The sequence below is a fragment of the Marmota marmota genome, unplaced genomic scaffold (assembly GCF_001458135.2).
Source record: "Marmota marmota marmota unplaced genomic scaffold, marMar, whole genome shotgun sequence".
NCBI lineage: Eukaryota > Metazoa > Chordata > Mammalia > Rodentia > Sciuridae > Marmota > Marmota marmota.
Window position 1 is genome coordinate 7,587,718 of NW_025999913.1, and position 14,028 is coordinate 7,601,745.

Sequence of the window (14,028 nt, forward strand, 5' to 3'; positions counted from 1 at the left end):
CTCAAAATAGCCATTTTTACTAATGGTTCATACTTCATCTTGTTTTTCAAACTCTAGAATAAACTAAGAAAAAATAGGTTAGCAGTGGTATTTCTTAGTGCCATGAAATTATTGTCTTAGAACCTAAATTAGGGCTGAATTATTTATCTTGTTTAGCCTCTTTGCTTTCTCATATCCAGTACTCTAAAGATTTTTTAATATTCTGTTCACAGTAGATCACGTCCCACATTTTTGTCAGTATAACCAACTAGGAGCACTGAGAAAATCACAGACTAGTAAAAAGATTGAGGAATGCTTTTGAGAACCTATTTGGGATAGGAAAGCATGAATTTCAGTGGCCCAGGTTGGGATTTTTCTTCAGCAGTGCTCAGCTGTCGAGAGTAAGTGGATTTGCCAGTCTGGCTTTGTATGATGGGCTCCTCTGAAGAGTAGGGTCATTAGGGATTGTTGGGGCTTGGCCCAACAAGGGTTTGGGCTGCCTGTAAGAAGAATCAACTTGAGGCCCTGGTGAGCTGGGTGGATGAGAAAGGGGTAGGGATTGAAATTAAAATGAGTACAATGTAGGATGGGTAGAAGAGAGGGCTTGAGGGGGAGACAAGGACTCTGGAGGTGGAACAGTACTGAGCAGACGTGTAAATAGAACCATAGGAAATGGGGAGTTTGAGAATGGGGGCTTACTCTAGGGTACGGTGTGAGTCATCAGCATGGCCACTAATACTTCCACAGGATGCTAGAGTTGGGATGGAGAAGGTGACCATGAACTTGGGTCCAGATCAGGTTGTTGGAAGACTGACCGCAAATTCTGGAATGTTAGCTGGCTTTTAAAAGGAGTTTACTGAGAATGTAAGAGGAATTGGAGGAGCTGAGGGAATGCTCACATTCCTGGCAGCTACACAGGCCTTTTACAGGCATAAATTCTTCAACTGGATTATAAAAGTAACACTATGGAGAACTTTGTGTGGGGGGAGTTGGTGACAGCAAAACCTTCATTAAGGATCTTGAAGGGTGGAGTAGGAGCTTTCCAGGTGGGGGTAGAGGGGATGAAAATTCAGAAAGAAGGAAGAGCATGTTTAAGGGCAGTCACTGGAAGAGTCTGTTTGGAGAACTAGATAGGTGCTTATTCTTGGAATAGAGAGTGCAAATGGAGACACTAGTTTGAGGCTAGAGATGTATGAAAGATCTAGGTCACAAAAGACCTTGTATGCAATGGCAAAGGCTTTGAAATTCAAGCCGTATGTAATATATAGAGTATTGTAATATTTTAAATTGAGTGAGAACACTGATTCACTTATTATTCTTCCAGGCTACTGGACTGGGTGCAAGTGGCTTAGGAAACTTCTACCTGCAGTGAGGATAGATTGGAGGCATGATGGAAACAGGGTGTATCTTAAATTGTTCAAGCAAAAACACAGAACTACTGGCGGACTGCAAGGGGAGTAATCATGAGAAAATTGGGAATGGAGACTCAGGAGGACTGAGATTGAACTGTGAGAGTGGATGAAGGAGAAGGAGTAGCAAAGATGTTTCCAGCAAGTAAGTTTGAGGTCGAGAACATTGACTGATGCCCATAGAAGCAGTAGGTTTGACACTGGGTCTAGGGAAATGGAAGATGGAAGTCCAGTTTGGGGCCTACTTACTTGATTTTGAGGTGCTTCTTGGCAATTAGATGGACAGAAGCAGTCTGAAGGTATGAGTCGACACAAACTCATTGTATGTAGGTGCAGTTGAAGCAATAGACAAAAATAGGTTCCACTGGGGGGAAGGTGGAGGAAATTTTTTTCCCCTTAAATGTATGTTCGTGTTACATATTTAATCCCTATTGTGGCAGTGATGGGTACAGGGCCTTTTGAGAGGTGTCCAGGTCATGAGGACACGACTGCAGGAGTCGATTTTCCCTCTTCTGCCATGTGAGGACACTTTTCTTCCTCTCCAGAGAGCACAGCAAAGAAGAATCACTTTTTTTTTTTTTTTGATCCAATATTAGGGGTTGAACCTAAGAACCCTTTATCATACATACCCAATCCTTTTAAAAAAAGTTATTTGGAATCAAGATCTTGCTAAGTTGCCCAGTGTGGCCTTAAACCTAACATTCCTCCTGCCTTGGCTTTCTGAGTAGCTGGGATTGTAGACATGTGCCATGGTGCCTGCAATCTTGAAACCAGACATGGAATCTGGCAGTTGGAATCCTTGGTCTTGGACTTCCTATCCTCCAGAACTGTTAGAATCAAATTTCTGTTCTTTATAAATTACCCAGTCTCAAGTATTCTGTAATAGTAGCACAAACAGACTAAGGTCCCTAAAGAATATCAATGTTTAAGAGGCTGGTAAAAAGTTCATTAAGAACTACAAAAAGAATCAGTAATGTACCATAGAAGAGTAATCCTCTAGAAGCAAAATGAAGAAAATTTTAAGAGCAAGCATTCAATGATGTTACTCAGATCTGACTATTAAAATTGTGGTAATGGTAAATTATTGTAGTAGTCCCTGCAAAAGATGCTGTGAATCCGTACAAGGCTGATGATATCGTGAAGCCATGTTGAAGATTTGGATGGGGGTCCATTTGACAGGGTATGGTAATTGATGAGATGTGGGAGACAAGGATGAGTCAATGTGGATCAGTGGTGGAGGACGCAGGGCAGAATATGTTTGAGGGGACAGTTTGGGGATAAGCCCAGTTGCATGTAAGAGCAGTGGAATTGACCAATCTGGATCTCAGGATAAAGATCAGGAGAAAAAGCATCCCATCCAAATGCTATAACTTGGGAGCAGACAATTACTTAACCTCTGTTTCCTGTCTCTGAAAATGATAATATCTATTTTCTAGAAATGATATTTTAAAAATACCCATTGAGCATTTCAATATGTTGGAAGCAACCAATAACTTAAACACTGTCCTTTCCTTTCTCTTAGTTACCTTTGTACCTGTACAAACTTTCTTAATGACACCTTAGTCTAGGAGCTTCTGAGCTCATTGGAAAATGTCAGTTGAAAAGTGGAGTCACAAAAACGTGCACACTCATCCTACACAAATGATAAGGCCGAGGCTTTTTGTGTTTTGTTTTTTTTTCTCCCACAGAATAAAAACCCACTAGAGTTGCACCTCATTTTCTTTGCAAAAGCCAAACATAATTCTGTGACTAATGGTGGTGTTCTCCCAAAATTAGAACAAGAATAGGACCTTGCAGACCAAAGATTTTTTGTACTATATTTATCACCCATGGTCCTAGAGTTCCATTTTATAATATTGCTAGTGTAGTTAGTACTAATGTAGTTAGTATTGACAGTATTTTATAGTTGATCATTGTAAAGCAGGTGTGTATTTACAGTTGCCTCATTGTATGTGTAGATGGGTAGGGTTTTCTGTTTTTCCCAAAGTATTGAATTGAGTTTTCCTAAAACAGCAACCCTCATTTCATACTCATTATTTCATTTTAATATTTGATTATATAATTATGATATCAGACACATTTGGAATAAACAGGGGTGGGAGCAATTTTGGTCAAACAGAGGTCACCGGGTAAGAACAGAAGTATGTGAACATGCGAGATACTAATCCTCTCTGACCATGCACCCCATTCTGGCAGGGACTGGACATCTTATATCTGAGCCACTGGAAACCGGAGTTAGGAATCCACTTCCCCTTCTCTGGAGCGTTCACACCTGTCTGTATCTGTTCCCGTCTCTCCATCCCATCTGGGGCATGAGAACAGACCCCTCCTCTTCTCTGAAATGAGTCTCTCCTGTGCATTGGATTTCATCGCAACTTTTCAGCAATTGACACTATCAGTGATTTCTTCTCCCATATATCCAGTCACTCCCTAATGATTAGTTCCCTTCAACACTGAAGTATATTCCTTAAGCATATTTTGTCTTGAGAGAATGAAGGTAAGGCCTCGTTCTCTCCCTTCTCCATTTCATGCCAGACCACACAAGACAATGATCTCTCTGATTCCTCTACTCAGAAGGACATTTTCTAGTCCTCAGCTCTGCCTGAGCATTCATCTTCATTGCTCATTCTTTCTTTATTATTTATACTATTTTTAGTTGTAGATGGACACAATACCTTTATTTAATTTATATCTGAGGTTCTGATGTGCTGAGGATCGAACCCAGTGCCTCACACATGCCAGGCAAGCACTCTACCACTGAGCCACAACCCCAGCCTGCTCATTTCTTTCTTTGAAATGTTCTTTTCCTTGGCTTTCTATGACACTCAATTCTCCTGGCTTTACTGATTTTATTCCTGTCCAACCGGTCACACCTCCACCTCATGTTTATCTTGCAACTAAAGAGTTTCCTGAGCTTAAATTCTAGCCCTTTCCTTACTCTGTGCTGTCCTCTCAGGCCATCTATCTGTGACTTCAGCTATCATGTCTTCACTGGTGGGGCCCACATTTCTCTCTTGACCCACCTGTCTTCTCAGTATCTCAGCTAATCAGATCTAACCTCTGCAAGGTCAAATCTGTGACCCTGCAAACCTGGTGTTCTTCCAGTGCCTTAAGTAATTGCATGAGTCAGCAGCCTAGGTATCATCCTTGACACCTCCCTGTTTGGTGTCCTGTATCCAACACATTATCAGGCCTTGTTGATTTACTTCTGAAATAGCTCTTGAAATCATATGCTTCTCTCTATTTTCTTATTACCCTCTGCCAGTGATGTAGTAGTAGTATTATAATAATGGTATATATTTTTAGGGTTTTTGTTGGGATTAAATGAGCCAGTACAGAGGGTGCATTTAGAGGATGCCGAGTATTGCCTGCTATTCTGTGCTCACTGTTGACCACGGCAACTGTGGCTGTCTCACGTTGACATAATCCATCTTTAGTCTTTTCTCCTTGTCACCAGAGTGACCTTTTTGAAACTGAAATTTGCTGTGTCCTTGCTTATAGCATTTGAATGGCTTCCCACTTCTGTTAGAAAAAAGGTTGGCGCCTTAACACGCCCTGTCACCTGCTGCATGAACACACACTCACTCTGTCCCCACTCCGACACGCACCCTTCATCACTGGCTCCTTCTGCCAGCCGAGAACACTTCTCCTCCCTCTCCTTATCTCCTAGTCATTCTTCAGACTTCCACTCACAAACCCCTGTCTGAGGAGGCCTTCTTGAGCACAGAATAGCAGAGAATACTTGGCATCCTCTAAAAGCATCCTCTGTACTGGCTCATTTAATCCCAACAAAAACCCTAAAAACATATACCATCAATGTACTACATCACTGGCAGAGGGTAATAAGAAAATGGAGAAGAATGTATGGTTTCAAGAGCTGTTTCAGAAGTAAATCAGACCCCCCCCCCCCATTTCCAACCAGTTCCTCTGTCACGTGTCCTCATGGAGAATCTTCCTTTCTTTCAGTGGCCTGATCCCAGGGGAGGGTTAAACATTTGCTGGTGGGTTTATGCAATTAAAGCCTATTATTCCCACTGAGTTGAATCAATCACTATTTTAATAATAGATAGCTTTTACACTGAAATAACATTTTAGTCTGCCAGCTGCCTGTTTTCCGTCTTCCTGTCGGAACCTGAGACTCTAAAATCAGAGAGGTTTGATTCTCACCAGCATCTCTTGAAAATAGCTGCCATTTAGTTTTTTTTTTTTTTTTTTTTGCAAGCTCCTCATCCTTTCTGTGTCTTCTGATCTACTTTATTCCTTGCCCCTTTGCTCAAGGTCAAGGGATCCTGTCTGATGCTCTCAAAAACAGCAGACTTTGACCACAAGGTGGCGATAGTTTTCAAGAGTTGGCTGGCCTGTGCCTTTTCTATGCTGGTCCAGTGAGGAGTCTGCACTTTAAAATGGTACAGATGGGCTGCACACCTGTGGTCGCAGTGGCTGGGGAGGCTGGGGCAGGAGGATCACAAGTTCAAGGCCAGTCTCAGCAACTTAGTGAGGCCTTCTATACTTTTGATCAAAGTAGAACATTTTAAGTAAAGGGGAGTAGGACATCATTGGGCCAGGAGGACAACAGAACTGTTTTGACCACATATGAATATCTCTTGTCCCCATCTAAAGCCGAGGTAAGTCAGGGGACATCATTTATAATCCCTTGACTCCCACTGCTGAGGGGTTGAAGTCTGAGAACAGGAATGCTCCCAAATAGCGCTTGAACTTCAGCTCCTAGTATAGGGCTCCAGAGACTAGACAATTTCGGGAAATGAAAGGGGAATGGGTGATCCACCCAGCGCCCACACACCTACTTGTGAGAGTGTCATGGGAAACTCAGGCTTTGTGTTGAACAGTGCCTTCACTTGCAAAATTCTTTTTCATGTATTTCCTCCATTCAACCCCAGAGCTTCATGACAGATAAGGAAGGCAGGAATGTACCATCTTTACTTTACAGGTAAAGACCTTGAGGTTCCAAGAGGTAAAGTAACTTGACCTTGGACAGACCTTGCCAGATCCTGGGCTTCTGTTTTGTTGCTTAGAGAAGGGAAAAGCATTTTCTTTTTCTTTTTTTTTTTTATTGGAAGCTTCCAAGTCACTTCATATCATTTAGCACAAAGGAAAACAAATACATATTCAAATGCAAACACAAGACGAAGCCATAATTTATATGAGCATACATGGCAGGATACACTGACTGAGAGACTCTGTGTTTATTTTCTTTTGTTTCATCTCCAGTCTTTAAACAGAGGAACCAGCCTCTGTGTCCTCCAGCTCTGGTTCTGCTTCACTCCACAGGCACTCCACAGGCTTGGGCTCCCCGGGATAATAAATCTGGATGGTCCAGCAAGGGGAAGGACTTGCAGAGGGTTGGGAGAGAAGGGCTATTTAAAGAGACCGAGCCAGTGGGTGGTGGGCTGAGAGGTTGGATTCTCAGGGATTGATAGCAGTAAACTGCACCCTGCCCACACAGCCCTGGAAGGTGGCAGGTCTCTGTAGGGGTGGCTTGCAGACACATAGGGTCTGAGCACTCACTTCCACCTTGGCATCTGCAGTGGGTCTGGGGTGCTCCTGAGAGGGAGAGAGCTTCTCTTCAAGGGAATCTCCAGGAGTTGAAAGAGGGGCTTCACTGTGGGACCCCAGATGGCTCAAGAGCAGAGTCTTTTGCTGAGTTTTCTGGGTTGTGTAGGATCCTCTGGTTCTTAGGGAGGGATGTATATTTGCCAGAAATGACTAACATTGAATGTCTCTCCACCCTGGTAAGCGGACTCAGACTCACATTGAATTTGATTGAGAAACCAAACAAAATGCATTCTAAATCTTGCTCTGAATGTTGTCAAGTTAATTCATATGCATTAATGATTACATGTGAAAACAAGCTCTTAGTGCATCTCCCAGACTAGAAAATGAAACAGAAAGAAGCCCCGGACCCAGACAGCTTCCTCCCTTCCCCACTCCATTGGCCCTTGTTGCTGAGCACCATGCCTCAGAAGCACATCACCTCTCACCTTCAAATCAAGGGCCACCTCTTCCCTGCACCCTTCCCTGTCCCCCTGTGATCCTGTGGCCTCCTGTTGGTACCTCTAGGAAACCAATTGCCATTTGTCTCTCCTCCCAAGCCCGTGTTCTCAACATATAGATCCACCTGGGGGCTCACCAAGTGCAGGGGCTTGGCTCTTCCTTATTTCAGTCCCCTGAAACAGAATCTCGGGAAGTCAGAACTGGGAATCTATTTTTAACACATTTCCCCCCTGGTGATTACTGTCCCTTCTTTACCTCCTGTAGTGACGTGAACAGTGTCCCTCCAAAATAATACTGGGACTTAATGTGGCATCTACTGGGACCTCATTTGGAAACAGGGTCTTTGTAGATATGATCAGATTAAGATGAAGTCACATTGACGAGTGTCCTTAGAAGGACAAGGAACAGTGATACAGGGACCCAGAGCAGTAACACCACATGAAGGTAGGGGCAGGAGTTGGAGAAATGTACCCACAAGCTAAAGAGCCCCCGGATGCCAGGAGGGAGGTGTGGAACAAATTCCCATTCTGAGCCTCTTAAGAGGCATGGAGCCGTCTGGCACCTGGACTCTGAACTATGTCTTCAGACTGTAGAGGATATAGGGTGTTGCACTGAACCTCCAAGTAGGTGGCACTTCACCACTGAAGCCCTAGGACATCAAAAATATCCCTCCCCTCTCTCTTTTTCTAACTTCTGCCCTGGTGGTCTGTATTTCCCCTTTCCCTCTAGAGGAAGGTACGCTTCCTATTTAAATTATTTTAATGTGGACATATGTCAGTTCTTTTGAGGGACATCTCCAAGAGGACATTTCCTCCCTCCTGTGTCTCGAAGCTGAGCCTATGTCTCAGTAAAAGCGAGAAAATCTCAGACCTTCACTTTCCCTACCTGTAGTTCAAAAGCTGGGCAAGCGCATCACCTATCACCTGTCACAATTCACGTGTCCCCTCACCATGTCTAACAATGCTCTTTCCCTTGAATCACAATAAAAAGTAGATATTATGAATATTTGCCAGTCTGATCAGGAGAATAACTCACTCTAATTTTTTTCTTTTCCTTCCTCCCTTCCTTCCTTCCTTCCTTCCTTCCAGTACCAGGCTTTGTACCTATGGGTGCTTTACCACCGAGCCACATCCCCAGCACTTTTTATTTTTATTTAGAGACAAGGTCTTGCTAAATTGTTTAGAGCCTCACTGAGTTGCTATTGCCGAGGCTGGCTTTGAACTTGCGATCCTCCTGCCACAGCTTCCCAACTCACTAGGATTACAGTTGTGCACTACCACATCCAGCCACTGTAAATTTTCTTAAATACATTTTCCCATCTTTTCATATATTTGTTGGCAATTTGAATTTTGGACTTCTGTGAGTTATCTCCATATTATTTGTCAGTTTTCTAATTTTTTTCTCTTCAGTGAATAAGGGATATTTGTACATCCCAGGTATGAACCTTTCTCTTCATTGACACTACTTTTCTGAAACTATTTTGTCTATTAGTTTTGCTTATGATATCTTTTTCCATAAAGCGTTTTAAAAGTTTCTTGTTGAGTCAAATATGACTCAATGTTTTTAACAGTTTTAAATTCATTTGGAGTTTATTTTTCTATAATACAAGGTCGTGATCTGGGTTGGTACTCTTTCACATCCTCCTATGGCAGATGCCTGAGATTTTTATTTTAGGTGGGGGCAGTTTCCCCCCATCTTAGTCCCTGCATGGAAGACTACATTTCTTATCTCTTTCCTGGGGCAGTGTGTGGAAATTTCTAGGCCTTTCTTCATAAACGAGGGTCAGTGATGCCTGCCAGGGCTTGGTTCCAGTTCCTGTGCCTCCTGTCCATGTGGGATCTTAATACCCCATACTGCAGGGCCTTGATCAGGCCCCTGACCTTGGTCAGCCCCTGGTGCCCTCTTACAGCCTTGGTTTGGCTTCTGCCTGGCTCCTCAACAGCTTCCTCCTTTCTTTCTTTAGCTTGGCCATGAATACTGTAGCTCCAACACTGCTGTCTCTCCAGGAGGGAAGACCTGTTCACATCCCCTTGTCTGCAGTGTCACCTGGCGAGATCCCCCAGAACAGGCATGTATTTCTGAACATTGCAAACCAAATGTACAGTCCTATTGGGCCCTGCATGAAATGGGCTCCCCTCCCAGTCACCCCCAGGTGCTCTGCTGCTTTCAGGTGCTGTCCCAGCACTGCCAGTTCCTATTAAATGTCAAATCTCGTTCCAGTTTCATTAGCCAACCTCCTGCCCCAGGGACTCGTAATCTTCAGGGTAGGTGCTTTTTGAACTGGAACAGAAGTGGGTAGTGCAGATTCTTAAGTGCTGCTGTTGAACCCATGAGGCGTGCGTTGGGGTGAGATTAATGTGCGTGAAAGACGTCGCACCGAGAATCTGGGAGAATCCCACAAAAGCTGGAGCCCAGCCGAGCCTTTCACATCACATCGAATTTGCTATTTGCTGTTTTCTTTCTTTCTTCTCTCTCACTCTCATCAAATCTACTTATTAAGATAGATTCAAGTCAAAGAAGAGTTTCACGTTTTTCAAGGAGAGAGTTCTATGTATATTTTTTTTAAGAATAACATTTTCTGAGTCAGAAGGCAAGGCTCAGGAAGCTAGACAATGTGTAAATTGGTTAAAATGGAAGATGTGCCTATAAATTTATGCTACATTGGGAACATATTATGCAGCAAATTTTATATATTGTTTTTTTTTTTAGTCATATAAATTTCATGTTGTTAGCTGTTTGTAGAAAAGTACCTGTTTATAAAGGTAGTGTAGACACATCTGGAAATCCTTCAACTTTTAAAAAAATGTCATGTCAGATTATGGCATTTGCCAGTAAATGGTTGGAGCTGAAGAATATTATGCTAAACGAAATAAGCCAATCCTACAAAGGCCACATGTTTTCTCTAATATGCAAATGCTAATTCACAATAAGGCAGGAGGCAATAGAGAAGAATAGGGTTACCTTAGATTAGATAGAGGGAAGTGATGGGAGGGGAGGGGAGGGGATGTGGGGATAGGAAAGATAGTAGAATGAAACAGACATTATTACTTTGTGTATATATGTGACTGCATGACCAATATGATTCTGTAACATGTACACTCAGAAAAATAAGAAATTATATCCCATCTACATATATCAAAGTGCATAAATGCATTCTACTATTGTGTATAACTAATTCAATCAAATTTCAAAAAATTTAAATTCCCCCCAAAATAAATAAATAAATACTCTTATTATTATTTTTTTTAAAAGGTCTCCTTTCTATCTTTTCCTCTTATTGATTTTGAAAGTTATCTTAAAATCATTTTCTCCATGTAAGAGTTCCACCTTTTGAAAAAGTAGAATTAGGTACTGCAGACCAACTCTCGTGCTAAAGATAACTGATAAAGCTAGATGAAGTGTAATTAAGTTTTAAAATAATTAACATAGTGCCTCTTGTTGAGGCACCTGGTGGGAGGGGCAGGAAGAAAGAGTGAGGACTCGGGGTGGGTCCTGTGCACTTGAAAAGCAGCTGATTGTTGGGGTCTAAGTTTTGTCTCAAAGCTGAGATTCTCAGAGTTAGGAAAGGTGTTAGGCAGGGGGCTTTGTAGTGCTTCTACTTGGAGGGCAAAAATGATAATTCCCCTCTTGCCCCTTGACCCATTCCCCAACCCAGGGCCTGTTACCAGAAGTGGCCCTCAGGACCTTGGCAGTTGAATTTAATAAGATAGTACAGCCCTCCGCCCTAGCCCAGCTGTGCCTGGCTCAGAAGCAAAGCATTTCCTCTCTTCTCTCTCCCTTCAATTCATTCTGGTAAGTTTCAAGTAGGAAAGGGGCTTCACGGGAGATGGAAGGCCCCCTGACTTTCCAGGGCTTTTAGGGGTCATGAGGATTCTTAGCCCAGGAGAAAGAGTAGGATAGTCAGAATGAACAACGAGGGAAAGAAGCTAAGGACTCAAAGGCCATGAGGTTTTACAGGCCACCATCTTGCAGAGATGAAGAGTGAGCCTAGTACTGGGGGCTACTTGTGTCCTGGGAAACATTTGCAGATCCTGAAAGGGCATCTGAAAGATTGAGCTATACTTTTAAAAACCCCTTAGGACTAGAAAGAAAAAGCTATGGTCCAGGACCTGCCTGGGTAGGAGGTATTGAGTGGACCCCACGATTTTGGATTAGAACCCTGAAGAGTTGCCCCTTAAAACAAGGATGAACTAGAATGAACCTGACCTCCCAGTGTTAGACAATGTGAATTTTTGGTGAACCTATGGGAAAGCAGGCATTTTATACACTGTGGGGGAGGATACAAAGTGGTGCAATCTTCATAAAAGGAAATTGGCAATCTCTAGCAAAATGTATTATGTATGCATTTACCACTCAATCCAGTAATCACCTTTGAAGATTAGATACAGCTGAAGAGAGAATTGGCAAATGAACAATAGGTCAGAAGAAGGAAGCACAGCCCCTCTTCAAGTGATTCAACAGGCCTAAAAATCTAAAATTCCCAATCTAAATCTACATTAGAATAGGACAAATGTGGTTGCCAACAGTGTCCTCCAGCATTATGGTATAAATAGGGAGAATCCTCTCTTGGGGCCAAGATGTATCATCTGAGGCCCCAAATTATTTCTACACATAATTTTTCAAAAACAAATGTCTGGAATGCAATTATAAAAATAGTATGGTACTACTTTCACCTAAAAAAGTGTGTAAGTATATAAGTGTATGTGTGTGTGTGTGTGTGTGTGTGTGTTGTGTGTCTATGAATCAATCCAAAAACTAGTTTCATACTTAATCTTCACATGTCAAACCCTGTAATATTCTCCTACACTCAGGGATAAGACAGGATGCCCACTATCTCTAGTTATTTGACATTGCATTGGAATGTTAGCTAAGGAAGTTAAATAAAACAATTAGAAAGGAAGAAGTAGAATGTCTTTGTTTTAGAAAATATAATTGTATATCTGGAAGACCTCAACAGAATCAATGGAAAAGTATTAGATAATAAAATAAGAAAATAGCAGCATATATACTTACTGAAATCAATAACCTTTATATATACAAACTGTTTTAAGACTCTGTTTATAGTAACAGAAATTTAAATACTTAGACATAAGCTTAATAGAAAATAGGCAAAAAATTGCAAAAACTGTAAAATATTCTTGAAAAATTTTAAATTATTTTGAACACATTGAGTAGGAAAACTCAACATCATAAAGATGTTTTTCTCCCTAAGTTAGTTATAGATTCAATGTACATTAACAAAATCTTCTGACAAGTTGATTACAAAGTTTATATAGAAGAATAAACAAGTGAGCATAGCCAGGAAGTACTTGGAAAGAACATCAATGTAGTGCATGGGCAACCCTGTAAGAATACAGTAAAACACTGACTCAAAAAAAAAAAAAAAAAAAAAAAAAAGACTTGTAGATCCCTGCATCAGAATAAGACATCCAGAAATATGTCTAAGGAAAATTTAGTATATTACAAAGCAAGAACTGAAGTCAGAGGATTTTAAACAACATTGAGGTACCTGGATAGCTTTAAAAAGATAAAATTGGAGGTTTTTATTAGTGTATTCTAGGATCAATTGCAAATGTATTAATATTTGAAAAGCAAATATTAGAAGAAAACACAAGTGAATCTTATTTTTATAACCCAAGATTGGAGAATTCTGAGGCTGAGTTTGTTGCTCAGCGGTAGAGTATTCACCTAGGGCATCTGAGGCCCTGGGTTTGATCCTCAGCACCACTTAAAATAAATAAATAAAACAAAGGTACTGTGTACAACTAAAAGAAATAAATATTAAAAAATTAGAGAATTCTAACTCTGATTTAAAAAAATCTAGACTCAATAAGAGATGGATAAATTTGATAGCATTGAAAAAAAACAAAGTAAGTAAAGTTCTAAGGTAATTACAAGTTGCAAAAAACAACTTTTACCACAAAGCATTAATATACTTCATTTAAAAAGAATTTCCTAAGAATTGAGAAAGACTGCCTCCCCCACATATAATAGGCAAAGGTGACTAGAGATTTCACAGAAGAAGTATGCTCATGGGCCTCATTCACGTAAGAGATGCACGTCAAAACTCTGAGATACTATCTCTATCAGATTGAAAAAATTCCCAGTGTTTGACAATGTGAATTCTTGGTGAACCTGTGGGAAATCAGGCATTTTATACACTGTAGATGAGGATACAAAGTGGTGCAATCTTCATAAAAGGCTATTGGCAATCTCTAGCAAAATGCATTACGTATGCATTTACCACTCAATCCAGTAATCACCTTTGAAGATTAGATACAGCTGAAGAGAGAATTGGCAAATGAACAATAAGTCAGAAGAAGGAACTACAAGGAGAAAAAAAAGTTAAAAAATAACTGCAAGGGGTAAGAGACACACATATCGAGTGAAAACATCTAACATAAATTTAATTCCTCAGAAAGAGAATAGAGAGAGGGAGAGGAGAGAGAGACAGAATGGGGCATAGCAATATTTTAAAAAGAAATTGGCTAGAAGGTCATATATATCCTTGGGGGCTGAGGCTGGCATTTTGGTTAAGCATAATAGACCACACATTAGTGGATGAGTTAGTGTATTTTCTGAGGATAAAGAAAGAATCAAAGTCAGGATCATGCTCCTCCCAGAGGGA